A 13,634-nucleotide genomic window follows, 5' to 3' on the forward strand; every position below is an offset into this window, starting at 1 on the left:
AGTCAAATATCTAAACACAGTAAAAGCCATTAATCATTTCAAATCTAACCGCTTATTTTCTGCAGAAAATTGCGTATACTGGTGCTATTTAAGCTCCTGTCTTCGGGGGTAGTAAACGAATCGGAAGATTCTGTACTTAATTTCAGTGGAACAATAGTGGCATCCAGTGGTCAGTCAGCAAAATTCAAAGCACTGCTTCCCCAGGGTTTGAGGGGTATAGTGTGGTCCGCTCAGGCACCTCATGCTCTGTTCTCGCTTGCCTTTTTTTTGGAGGGGTGATTGGAAATAATACTTCTTGAAAATGGGGTGTATTTTCACTTCAGTGGAGAGAGTAAAATACATTTTCTAACGTCCAATAACTAAAAAGTTAATTCTCTGAGGCCCTATTGCAGTTGGCAAGTAATTCTATGGAGGGCATAGTTGGCCTTGATGCAAACACATTTGATCTAAAGGCCCTGCTCTTGTGATGAAAGATGTCAAACAAACTGTAATACATCATTGCAGCTATGCTGTTTTGTTTTATAATACATCCTTCCAGCTATGTTCTGCTTGGTTTCTCTGTCTAGAGGAAGATCTGTGTGTGGTTTTATATATCACCAGAAGTAATACTTTTGTTGCTATAAATCCTTGGAAGCTTCTTTTACACATGTCACTGAAGTGAGCTGCATCACGTCTCCTTACTAGCCATTATTTATGTTTTGAAAATATCATTGCATTTTGAGAGGAGAATATGATTTGAAATATTTCAGTTTAGAGTCTTACCTTTATGTTGTAGATGGAGAGCTTCCATTCACACCAGGCTGGTCATCTTAATGCCCGCTGCCTCTCCTCCTGCACTGAAAAGAAAGAGGGTGTTTACCCCACCAGACCTCTGAGTAGTTCATTTGCATCCATATTCAGCTATTCCATTTAGATTTTAGCTAAAGCAATGAACCTAACCCTGATTTGATAATGGCAAATGTATCTGCTGCAATCTCATTTCTGCAGGAAACAAAATACTGTAAATGAGATGCTGCGATACCTCAGGGGGAAAAATAATGCGTTAAAATTACACTATAATCTTGTAACAAGAATAGCAGTTTTCCCCTTCAGACATACTGTACTCTTGACAACTTAAAACTTTAAAGATTCACCCAGGGCACTTGGTTTTGAATTGTACGTCTTCACAGTCATTATGTATTTGCACATCAACCAAGGGGGAAACTACTTATAATCCTGAATTCAGATCTCTGCAGTGTAGATAGATACACCATCCATGATTCTCACAAGTAATTGGAAATGTTCTGACTAGTTTCTTTTTCCAAATTCCACCTAACAAAATTAATACAGCTTTTACTTTCAATCAAAGTAACGTCATAAAATATATATCAAAGCTTTCCATCTGCCTGTTCTAATAGTTGTGGTTAGTAGATGCTTTCTGCCTAGCAAAAGATGTCTGCCATGTAAAATGTTTTGTGTTTTATATAGACTTATGAAATTCCCAATTCTGATTTTGTACAATTTTGCCCCTCCCTTCTCTTTCCTTACCTTTCTTCAAATGTGTAAGGTTCCAACTCAGTCCCCATTGATATAAATGTAAAGACTCCCACTGACTGCAGTGGGAATTGGCTTAAATCACTAAAACAACAATTACATGCCTAATTGCTTTTTACTGCTCACTTAAAAATGCATTCTTTGAAACACTACCAATATTTGCAAAGGCTGAGAGTTTAATGTGCCAAACTATTTAGGTTATTTGGAGACCTATTTTCCACCAGTGCCCAGGGATTTAAATAAATGCTATTAAAGAGTGTTATTTACATTTGCATTTATAACAGGGGTGTTTATATTGCATTGTTATTCTTCATGGTGATTTTCCTCTAAATACCAGAACTTTGCTGCCTTGAAGTCAGTGGGGGATCTTCCATTGACTTCATTCAAACTGAAACCAGGAGATAATGTGAGGAAAAGGATGCAGGTTTCAGATAATTCTGAAAAAGAGACAAGTCCTGTGAAAGACTCTTCCCAGAGCTCTGTACTGACTCTCTTTTCTGGAGATCATTCTTTCAGCTGCGTTCCTCAATGTCTTCTGAGCACCCAAAGTCCGTGTGTTAGTTTGGCGGTGCCTGTAAATAGTACCTAAAGTGACTGCTGATTTGGCATTGGCTTGGGGAACTCTAACCCTACTCTGCAAGTGGCAGTCTGCACCAGCTCAGCTCTCTAAATTGCAATCCTGACTCTAAAATACATTCCCCATACAAAAGCAGCCGAGAGAAGACTCTTCAAAAATGAGCTAACCATCAGATCCTTTACTTAGCCTCTGAGATTGAAGAGTTGTCACTGAAAGAGAGCAGGGCAATCCTCTTCCTTTCAAATCTACTGGAAAGAAACAATGTAATTAAAATAACCCTGAGTCTCACAAGCATGGCCTGAAAGAAGACTGTAAGATCTGAATTTGGCTGCATGCCTAACGACTTTTACTACAGAAGCACTAGCTTCTTTCATTACCAGCATCTTTTCTGAATGTGCAAACCTGATCTCTTCCACGGAGCTCCTTTTAACTATAATGGACAAAGTTTAGGCATCTTTTAAAACAAATATAGGAGGACACTCTGCATAGGCTTGGAAATAATTTAGTGCTGCTAGGCACTATAAGGAGACAAGCCAGATTTGGGGAAATAGATTGAAATGGTTACCAATTTTTCTCTTTAACTTGACAGAGGATTGAAAAAGGACATTTTGAAAGCAAATAGCCTCAAAACCCATTTATATACCTACAAAACAGTTGATCAGTAAACAAAAATAAGCACACCGTAAGTATACAGAGTAAGGTGGAGAGTTTGAATGAACACACTGTGCATTTCAGCATTATTGCAGTCTAAGATGTTTGCACATCCTCTAAGAGGGACAGCTTTTCCCAGGAATTAAAAGCATACATCTCATTTTCCTATAGTGTATTGACATAACTGCTGCTCAGATTTAAAAACATTTCAAGATCATATTTTAATATGCCACAGTAATAAAAAACCACAATAGTTTCTGGTGTACAGTACTGTTTCTCAACAGTGGATATTACAGTAAAAAAATTACTCTCATGCTAATTTGATGAAGGTAAATAATTAAAGAGCAACCTATTAAAATATCTCAAGGTGAAGACTGGCATATTGGTTTTGCAGGATTCTTGATAAGTGTAGGTTTTTCCACAAAACCATAGGCTGAGAAGATGACTTCTATCTTTGCTTTTTTTGCAGCCCTGCATTCACCGTGTGACTACAGCCACAGTCATTCCCTAAAATCTTTAATTTTTTTACAGTATAAATTCTCATGGTCAAGTTTATCTGCATAGCACAATTTTCTTTGCCAGTATTGTTTGATTAGCAAGATGTTGCTATGAAGCTAGAGGCAAACATTTTAAGTACTAAGAACTCTGTGAAACTAGGGCAAAGCTGGAGATTGCTGAACACAGCAAAATGAAAGGACATTAATGTGGGACATAATTATATTGAACTTTAACATATATTGTAATGTCAATGGATTGAGCAAACACTTCAGGACTAATGGAAAATGGTTGTGCAACAGGACACTGATGATAAAAGAAATGGTCAGTTGTGTCCATACGCCTGGTTAGTTAAAACAAACAATCCTGCTCCTCAAATCCATTTTCTTAGTGATGCTTTCCCTGTTGCTGGGTCTGGGTGGTATCTAACAGCTGCAACACTGTGGTTGGTAAGTACAAAATAAATGGGAGTGTTATATTGCACCAGATAATTCAAATACAAACATGAACATAACACTATTGTCAAATAAAACCAGCAAAGACTATATTCTACAAGCTGAGATGCTATTATTTTATTATTATTACTACTACTAACTGATATCACCCCAACATATTTTCAATATAAGGAGTGATGACTTTAGAGCCCATTACCCAGCTTTCAGTGAGCTCAGGTCCATTTCCATAGCAACAGGAGATGCATCCATTTGCAAAGTTGTCAGAAGGCTGTGACGTTCAGTTCCTGTGCAGAGCAAGGCTGATGGCAATCCAACAGCAGCAATCCACACTTTTTTAGGAACTGGTCTCTACCACAGTGCTTTTAGCTAAATGAAACAGAAAAATACATAACCCATTAATGGACCATGGGCCATTTTTTGTTGCATAATTGCTCTTTTGAAGGACTTTATAAAATAAGTCTTTTTAAGGAACGTTTATTGAAATGTGTATTTGAATGTTTACAGGAAATTCCAATACCTGCATTTTAACTATAGCAGAAGCCTTTGCAGTCAGAAACTTCACCAGATTTTTTTTTTCTAATGAAGTGCTTTATCCCTTTCTCCTTAGCTCTGATTTGCTCCCCGCCTTGGCAGGGGGGCAACAGCCCATGTAACACTGTGCATACACAGTGCAAGGTGAAGTTGTTTGAGCAGGTTTATGCACTGGGAATGTAGTGACTGAGAGTAGTTTGTACAGACTGAGGATGTGATGGGTGAGATGGTCTAAGGAGGAATTTGTTCCATTTAATAAAGTTTGTATGAGAAAAATACTCAAAACTCTGAAATATCTGTAGGTGTTCAACTAATTAAAGAGTCAGTACAGCCCTGTGAAGGCACATACTCTGCACACACTGGTTACAGAATGAATTGCAGCTGGACATAACTGGGGCCCTTGGAGCCATAGCTGCCGCAGAGGTGTGTCCTGTCCCTTCACCAACAGCCAAACAGCTGCTGTAGCTTATGCTCTTGCATATTAACCCAAGCAGAAACCCTGCAAGGTCTAGGTTAACGCACCAGGCTGTAAAATGTAGTGGCCAGGGTGGAGCTGTACGTCCGCTTCAGCCGCATATCCCACAAAGGCATTCATCCATGGTGAGGGCGAGGCGGCTGCCCAGGGGCTGTGATTTCATCACTGCAATAAACCGCCTCCTCCAAACTGTGCCCACGAGCCCTGATGGCATTGCTCCTTGCCAAAACACTTCTGGCACACTTGCACCTTCCCCAGCTGCTGTGGCATGGCAGTGATTGATGGTGCTGAGCATGTAACAAGCAGCCGATGGGTTAGGCAGCTTTATGCTCCTAACAGGATTTTCTGCTTGCACAAGTGCCAGAAACACATCACAGCCTGCCTCTACTTTGGGCATATTGAATTATAAGGCACTAGCTAGAAAAATACTTAGGGAGGGTGGTATAATGCTTTGCAGCATATGGATGTTCTGGTTTGCCATGCCCAAATTCTGTCTGGCATAAATAGGCTCATTTCCCACTGATATCAAGAGATGCTGTCTTACATTATTCCATACTGAAATGTAAAGGTGGATCATGATCATCTCCCACATTATCAAACAAAAACTACTTGTCCAAAGAAAGGCAACATTCCCATAACAACTGTAGCATATGCTATCAATCTTTCCCAGTAAAGTGATTTTCCTCTCATTGCACTGTCTGATTCAGCAGAAGTTTATTAGTGGGACAACATGGAGAATGTGCCTCTTCCAAATCCACACAGCAAAAAATAACTCAATCCTAGCTTGCACCTTGGTCCAAACAATGCCAGCACTGCTCCATGACCTGACCAGTTCCCTTCCATGTGAGAGAAGAAAACTGGTGTTTATGTAAGGCTGAAACTTGCCTCTCACATCACTCCCAGACACCCTGCTCTCCAAGAGCAACCATGGCAGGATTTGGTTCATGGTACACATCCACCACCTCCAGCAGACAGCTGTGTGTTATGCTACTAACCCACAATGTGGGATATGGGGCCATGCTGACCACCAGTTGGCAGTACCTCTGTTTCTCCATTATTCATGTTCTGTCTCCAGATAAGGGACCGTGTTTGCTCCTCTGGGGTGGATGATCTTCCCATGGTGTGAGGGCCGAGCCTGAGGTGGCAGGGAGACACTCAGGGTGTTCTGCCCCAGAGCCCAGCTGTAATGCAGAGCCTTGCAAGCTCTGCTTTGCCATCAGACCGCAGTGCCACACTGAGACTCACGTTTTTTCATGGGAGAACAAAATGCCACACTCCCACACTCAGGCATTCATGTTTGTGCATGCAGCTTTTCCCGTGTAATAGGAGCGAAGTCACAAAGTCACATCAGCTGCCAGTGAAACACCCTTTGGACTGATGTTTTTTAAGTGGCCTGCTGTGTTGAATCCCTAATTACACTAATGGATCTAATGAACCAAGACTTCTGGTGAAAACAGGGAAAGCCACAGTGAGACTTATTTAAAATTAAACCAAACTAAGTGCTTGAGAATATACTCCTGGGAACAGCTCTGCCTCAGGGGCAGCAGTGGTCCATAGGTCGTCTTCACCTTCTGCTCGCTTTAATCTTCAAATGAGCTTGTGTCCCCCTTGGTGGGAAAACCCAGACACACCTCACCTGGGACTGCAGAAAGCAGTAGGAGATGGGACTGCAGAAAGCAGTAGGAGATGGGACTGCAGAAAGTAGTAGGAGATGGCTCTGCCCCACCAAAGCCACAGGGCCCATGTTCTCCCAGTTTGCAGGAAGGGTTTCCTGCACTAGCACCCTCTTCTTCCAGGGTGCTCCTCATAGCTTTATCCCATTTCAGCCCAACTATAAGGTACTGGTGAAAGACCAGGGCATTCCAGGTCTTGCCAATCCCAGGCCTGGTTCTGAGGAGATGACTCTTTACAAGTCTGCCTTTGCTGTTTCTACAGGATTTGCTACTGGCAGTCATGAATATCTGCAGATTTCCCTGCACAGCTTTGCACTGGCAGTGCTCTCAGCCCCAGAGAGGTTTGTGAACTATGCCATTTCTTCATGTCAAAAAAAGCCAACTGCAAACAAACAGGAAAATCTTTAGTTTCCTAATATACCAAGCCTGATGGTTGTTAACCTGCTGGTTTTAGTATCTGTTTTAAGATGTTTTCTATAATCGTTCTGCCTGAAATGGAAGTGTATAGTGCACTGCTTGGTTTGTGGTCCTGAGGTGATTTTTAATTGATGAGTGGCCTAGCACTCCTTGGATGCTCAGAGCTATCTTTTAATAATAAACAGGTTATATCTGTATCTCCCTTGCTGTAACTGCCTGGCATTCATTTCCATAACTTTTTCATTTTGGTCTGGTTTGGTTTTTAACTTGGTCAAAGAAAGACGCAGAACCAACTCATGCAGATGCGTGCTTTGGCTGAAACACTGGCAGCCGCTGAGACTCAATGACTAACCAGCATTTCAGAGCTCGTCAAAGTAACAGATTGGAAGCGGATGTGGGATTTGTAGTGCTGCGGTTGCCGTAGAAATGTTTAAAAGGTATTTCATCCCAGGAAAGCAAACTTTAAAAGACAACATAAAATCACGAGTCTTTCACATTTTCTCCAGTTACTCTTGTTCCTGTTTGTAACAGCAAATATTTATATGTGAACCAGAATAGTTTATTCCTCATGCCTTCTTAACAGCAACGGAACATTACTTGGAGATCTTTCGTCCCACTCACACAGAGACTTTAGCCCACTTCAGGAAAGAGAGCTGTTAACCCTTCAAGAAGGACAGGAAATGTAACCTTATTACCTGCAGATAACACTGCTTAGAGCTGGCAGTGGAACCAGAAGTGGAGCTTGGGAACAGTGGTTGTGAGGGCTTGTGCTGTGGCCGCCAGCCTACCTTCCTCCCACCTCATCCTGCAAAACAAGAAGGATGAAAGTTTTACAGCCTCGACTGGGTATCTGCAATAACACAGGAAAGCCTCAGAACACAGCACTGGAAAAAAAACCTAAGATTATTCTGTCTAAATCGATATACCTAACCATACCTGCAGGCTCCATGCACACACTCATCTCTTCTCTTTTATAAACACTCAGTAATGGTGTTTATCCTCCCTTGAGGGGGGACAGGTCTAGTGCCCAGCTCGAGTCCTTTAGCCTTTCCTCATTGGTCCTATTTTCTACAGCTGCCAGGTGTGTTGCTGTCCTCTGGGCACCTCCCAGTTTACCCAGAAAGTTCAACCTGGTGTCCTGGATGTGGCCTCCCGCTGTCCAGCAAAACCAGATAACCCATGCTGCAGGTGCAATTGTCCCATTAATGTAATTTCTCTCCTTGCAACAGCCCAACATCAGTGTTTTATGTTCAGTTTGTGACCCATTTTTCACTGCTTGTTTATTTTGTTTGTGCCGTTTTTGGGGTAGTTTTTGCTTTGTGATAGCCTTTTCTATTTCTGCACTCGATTCTTCTTTGAAATGCAAGGCTTCCCTTATCTTTTCACTATCCCCACCTGGGCCAGATACCCAAAGCCACTGGGGATTCACAGACAGGAATCTGAGGCAGGCAAAGAGATGTGTGTTGGGGAAAGAAAGGGCTGCATGAAAATATGGTGATGGGAACAGAAGAATCAGAGTCTGGTGGAAAGAAATTAGAAAGAGGAAAAGAAAGCCTATAAGCTTATAGAGGAAATTAAAAACTTGTCATAGGAAAGAAAAGACAAGAAGGAAATGAATAAAAGAAAGGTACAGAGAATGACACTGAAGATAATGTAGAAAAATTACACAGGGATCTTTGAAAGAACAATGCAGACAAAAAGGGAAACATGAAGTCTTATAGAACAAGAACTTTGTCTAATTTTAGGTTGTCATCAATCAACTCCAAACCAAATGAATGCTTATATCCCATAAACAGCTGCTAGCTAGGTGTGACCTGCCCTGGGTAGTAGAATGAGTCCTAACCGTAAGATGTATTGAACACTTTTCAAACCTACATGACAAAGCTGTGAATCTTAGCTCAGTATGCAATATTTTAATCTTGCAAAGAGAGGGTAGCAAATGTCCTGGAAATCTGCTTTACCATCAGCCTTGTTCTTTGGCTCTGGACAGCCCCTCCATGCACTAGCTGGGCTTCCCCACTAATCTGGAGTTGCTCTTCATAGGAGGCAGTTTGCCTGCCTGGGTAGTTTATGCAGCCTTTGAGGATGCTGTGTACTGGGTGGACTTGCTTTGAGCTGTTGGTTGCTGCACCCCTCACCTCTCCACCTACTGCAGACAAAGGAAGCGACAGAGACATCAGCCTTTCCCAGGTCTGCTGTAATGCACTCCTTGACTTGCAACTGCTGCTCCATTAGGCAGCATTTTCTCCCCCCATGCTTTAGCAACCTTATGCCTTGCTCACCATCCCAGACTTCACCTCTTCCCCAAGCTTACCAGTGCTGAAGGTCTATGCAACATCACCTGTTGCTGTAAAAGAATAGCTGGGGAGGCACCTATGCAAGCTTTGCAGCAAAGGCACATTAAAAGCATGCACAAAGGCAGTGGGGGTTTTGCAAAGCGTTGCTCAGTGAAATGGAAAAAAAAATTTGGAAGACAAAAGAAAATAATTAATTTTCCCTGCCAACAATGCTGCAGCTCTGAGAAGATCCGGCAGACATTTAGACTCCAATAGGGAAGGAATCAAAAGACCTTCAGTAGTCAGAGGAAAGGAGCATTTAGCAAACACTGGTGATTTCATTCCTTTCCGTTTTAGTTTCAGCCTCCTTCTTACACGATTCAGGCTTTGAGGTGCCACATTAATCATACCAGAGCATTGTCCCTGCCGATTGACAGCCAGACTCACACTTAGCTCAAAACACACAGCAGCAGTCCCAAAGTCAACATTTCTACACTTACTAGCAATATCCCTGGGATTTCATATTCAGTCCAAGCCCTCTGCAATAACTTGCAGCAGCTACTGTTTCTTTTTCAAGGACACATTCACTTGTAGGAACATGTGGCACCTCACAAGCACTGAAGGAGAATGTAAAATTAGATAAGACAATCCTGATAAGATACAGTTTTATATAGGTTACAGTTTTCTAATTGGAAACCAGCCCTTTTATTTTTACTTTCTCCTTCACTAGCATTATGAAAACTCCCTGTTCCCAGCATTTAGGTGTTTCATTTTAGTTAAACATACCTGTTATTTTTAAGTACAGAACTAAAGGCCGGTCCATCAGCCCACAAACCCCTCTAAAGCTCTGGCCTCAAGGCTTGGGAAGTGACTCAAGGCAGCAGCACAGCAGAAAGCCAGCCCGGGCATGCCTGTCTTAAGCCGAAGTTTGCTGTTTGCCCTTACTGCCCCTTTGGTTACCATCTTCTTGAGGCAGGCACAAGTGGTTGTGACTTACCCCACATTGCAGCTTTACATCCCCTCTGCGAATTCAGGTGGAGAAAAGAGCAGCAGGAGAAGGAGGACCCTTGGTATTCATGTTGCGCACCTATCCCCTCCAAAACCCACCATCAGGACAGGGCACAGTGAGGCCACCTTGGAGTGGCCCTGCTCTGGGCGAAGGGGGCTGCTGGAGGAGACGTCCTGCCAGACGTCAGTGCTGTGTTAGCCATTGCCAGGGGGACGAAGGCAGCCCAAACCTGCAGCTGCCTGCCCTCACCCAGAGCTTAATCATTTTTAAATAGGGAGGGTGAATGCCGTGACCCGCAATTATTCATCTTTTGTGTTGTTAGCTACAGCTCCTTGTGCTGTGCCAAATCACATGGTTCCAGACCGGTTTGGTGGTTGAAGCTTTATCAACAGCCCCCATCTTCCCACTGCTCTGCCTGCCCTCTCCCTCAACCATCCCATCACCCCCCTGCCCAGTGCCCAGTGAGGGGTTTGAGGCACTGGGCAGGATCAGCACTGCATGGAGAAGCCCCCAGGGTGGAGAGGGAGCCCTTGGGATGGCACATGGCCAGTGGGCACCAAACCATGACACTGCCGAAGCACTGGGCCATCCCAGCAGGCCCTGGACAAGGGGTGGCCCAGGAGCGCCGTGTACTGTGCAGGGAACGTGCTGTGCCACCCTGCAGCGTGGCTCCTGCTGCCCGCCCCATGGCAGCAGCAAGGGTGTTAGTGCTATTGGGGAAAAGGAAAGAAGAAACAAACCCCACACCACAAAAGTGCCTTACCTGGCAGCAGGTTGCAGTTGTTGCCACCAGGAAGAGCTCACACCCGAGCACAACTTCTTCCCATGTTTTAGCCCTAAACCATGTATTTCTTCTACACAGTGTTTATACATCCCCGGTTTTGAGCAGGGAGATGCCCATGCAGTGCCAGGAGAGCTGCTGGTGTTGCTGATGTGTCTTCCAGCCGCTGTAAGGCATCACTCACCTCTGTGCCTCCATGTGGAGCACGCCAAGGGGAGCTGGTGGGCACCACGGCATCACCCCTGCCCCTGCTGGGCTGTGCTCAGAACTGTGCTCTTCAGTAGTTTTCCAGGCAGACTGAAGGACCAGCAGGTGCTGAGCCCATGGGGACAGAGGTGCAAGAGCAGCCACAACCATGGAGGGGGTGCCCAAGCCTCCTACAGACATGCAGCTTGTCTGTGTGCAGCACAGTGGAGCTGCAACATTGCAGAACCTCTTTGGTTGTTTCCTTATGTTAGGCCGAGGCTGGGAGGCTCCCCGGGGAAATACAGTCCATTAGACAATGCTTCTTAATGGGACCCCTGACTTCAAGAAGTCTTCAGGACTACTCAGTTACTATAAGCAATGCTCCATTTAATTTGTTGTCCCAATTATCACTCATATTTAAGTGCAGTATACACTCTGGAACTGTAATTTTCACTTCTAAGTGACACACAGGACTTGGTCAAGGGTATCTTCTGCTTCACAAGCTATGCTTGTAATATGAGGTTTGCATTGTCGTGAAGTCATTTGGGTTACACAGACAGTGGAAGATGGGTTTGACCCAAACAACGTTTCTTTATCCTGTGTGAAGCAGTCTGGTCATAGGTGGCCTCACTCAGATTTAGGGAACAACTGTGCAGAATGCCGAGGCCAGATTTACACAGAGGGCTATATATTTGTACACAGGTTACAAACAATAACATGACAGTGTTTAAACCAGGAATAAGCAAATAATTGTACTTAAAATTATAGATGTGTACAACCTCCCTCCTATTCAGCAGTAAAAGGCCAGGGTGACTATAAATAATAACATTCCTAACATCACATCCAAAGAAAGTTTTATCGTAACAAAACTTGGCTTATCTTTGGTGGTATCAGGTTTTACTACTTTTTGAAGATGACTAAATAAGACCTTTAACAGCTGCTACTGTCAGACAGTGGTATTTTTGCTGCTGGAACCATGGCATTTAACAGATGGAAAAGCAGATAATGTAATAACATAGCGTTCACAAGCAACATTTCAGAAGTGGTAGTCATGGTCTTTAAATAAAACTGGGCAAAGCAGAGCTGAGTCAACTTTGCCCCTGGACCAAAGAAAGCTCCAATTGCCTCAACTTTGACAATGTCAAAAATGCTCCTTAAAAACGAGAGGCACAAAAACCCCCTGATTGCAAAGACGTGTTCGTGCCTGTGTGCTCTCCAGGAGAGTGCTGGTGTGGAAGCTGTGAAGACCCCACATGTGGGTGGGAACCAGACACTGAACGCTGGCTGACCAGGGCCATCACTACCCCATCAGCAGTGCCACCCACCAGCTCTCCTTGTCATTTCCAAAACATGGCAGGAACAGTGTGGAGCTCCCAGCTGCACTGGATGCAGGCAGCTGCAGGCATCCCAGTCACTGCGGCATCTCCAGAAGGCTGAGGTCCTCATCCTCACAGCTACATCTCCCCCTTTAACCTATGCAGAAGAGAGTGCACAGAAACCAAGTGAGCAGAACACAGCAGTGCCACCCCCTTGCAGAATGTTTTTAGTTTACTGTTCATAAAGATAACACAGGACGAGAGCATTGCCTGTCTCCCAGCCAAACATGGAGACCAAATAAGGCATTAGCAAAACCCCACTTTGCTGGGCTGGGTGAGGCACTGGTTGTGTCATCTTTGGCATGTTGATACAAATACATGCTGGATCCAGCTTGCCTTTTGAAATAATAGCTCGCTCAATCTTCATTGTGGGACTAAATGAATCAACAGCCCTTCAGGGCAGCTCCTGATGGAGCCTGTTTCTAGCATTTGTATCAAACCAGTGCATACCAGCACAAAGGAAGTTACTGTAGCAAGTCAAAATATGCGGTGTGACTGCCACAAGGAAGGACGAACTGCTCCTACCAAATCCAAGCGTTATCTCACCCCTGGCACCTCTTCTAATCAACGTTTTGCTTTACTTGCTGAAAGCTCTTTGCACTTCAACTTTGCAGCTTTTGCTGCTGCTGCAAAGGGTGAGAAGGGACAGAGGGCAAGAGGAGATGGGACAGAGAGAAATGAATTGTCATCCATAAAAGACTCCTGTCTAGCAACCCTCAGCAAGTCATTTGGGCTTAATCCCTAAGGATATTGAAGTGTCACCTCTTATTCTTCCTGTAAGCTTCCTACCCTCGTGTCTAGGTGCCGAATGACAGTACCTGGTCCTGCTGCCCCTGAACATGGCGGCTGAGGTTGTGAACACCCACAGAACCACCGGGATGGCCCATTCCCATTCAGACGAAAAGGGCTTACAACCATAGCTCTTTTGTTAGTTGAACAGCCCAATGAAGAGGCAATAGCATCGGGTTTAGTTAATAAGAGTAGCCCTCTGCACTGACCATCTCCTACTTCACCTCAATAAGTCCTTCACAATTTTACTGGCTATAAGATGGGTGTACACATGGCATATTTTGGTATTTTCTTGGCACTGACTGGGTGAGAAGATGAGTAGGGGTACAGAAGTGGTGGGATATCTTGGTGCTGGCGATTTGCTGTGAAGCAGCTTTGGGGATTGCCTTCATCCTCCCCCAGGGAGCCCT

General features: G+C 44.0%; 1 long non-coding RNA gene across 1 annotated transcript; it reads right to left on the minus strand.

Annotated features, from left to right (window-relative positions):
* Window positions 1–3,913: 3,913 nt before the first annotated feature.
* LOC136010858 (uncharacterized) lies at window positions 3,914–10,217 on the minus strand. The gene is made up of 3 exons (XR_010611036.1): window positions 10,081–10,217; window positions 7,503–7,612; window positions 3,914–4,077 (listed from the first exon to the last, which is right to left on the minus strand). It is a non-coding gene; the product is annotated as an uncharacterized LOC136010858 (long non-coding RNA).
* Between the last annotated feature and the right edge of the window lie 3,417 nt (window positions 10,218–13,634).

This window comes from Lathamus discolor, chromosome 3 (genome assembly GCF_037157495.1).
Source record: "Lathamus discolor isolate bLatDis1 chromosome 3, bLatDis1.hap1, whole genome shotgun sequence".
NCBI classification, from domain to species: Eukaryota; Metazoa; Chordata; class Aves; order Psittaciformes; family Psittacidae; genus Lathamus; species Lathamus discolor.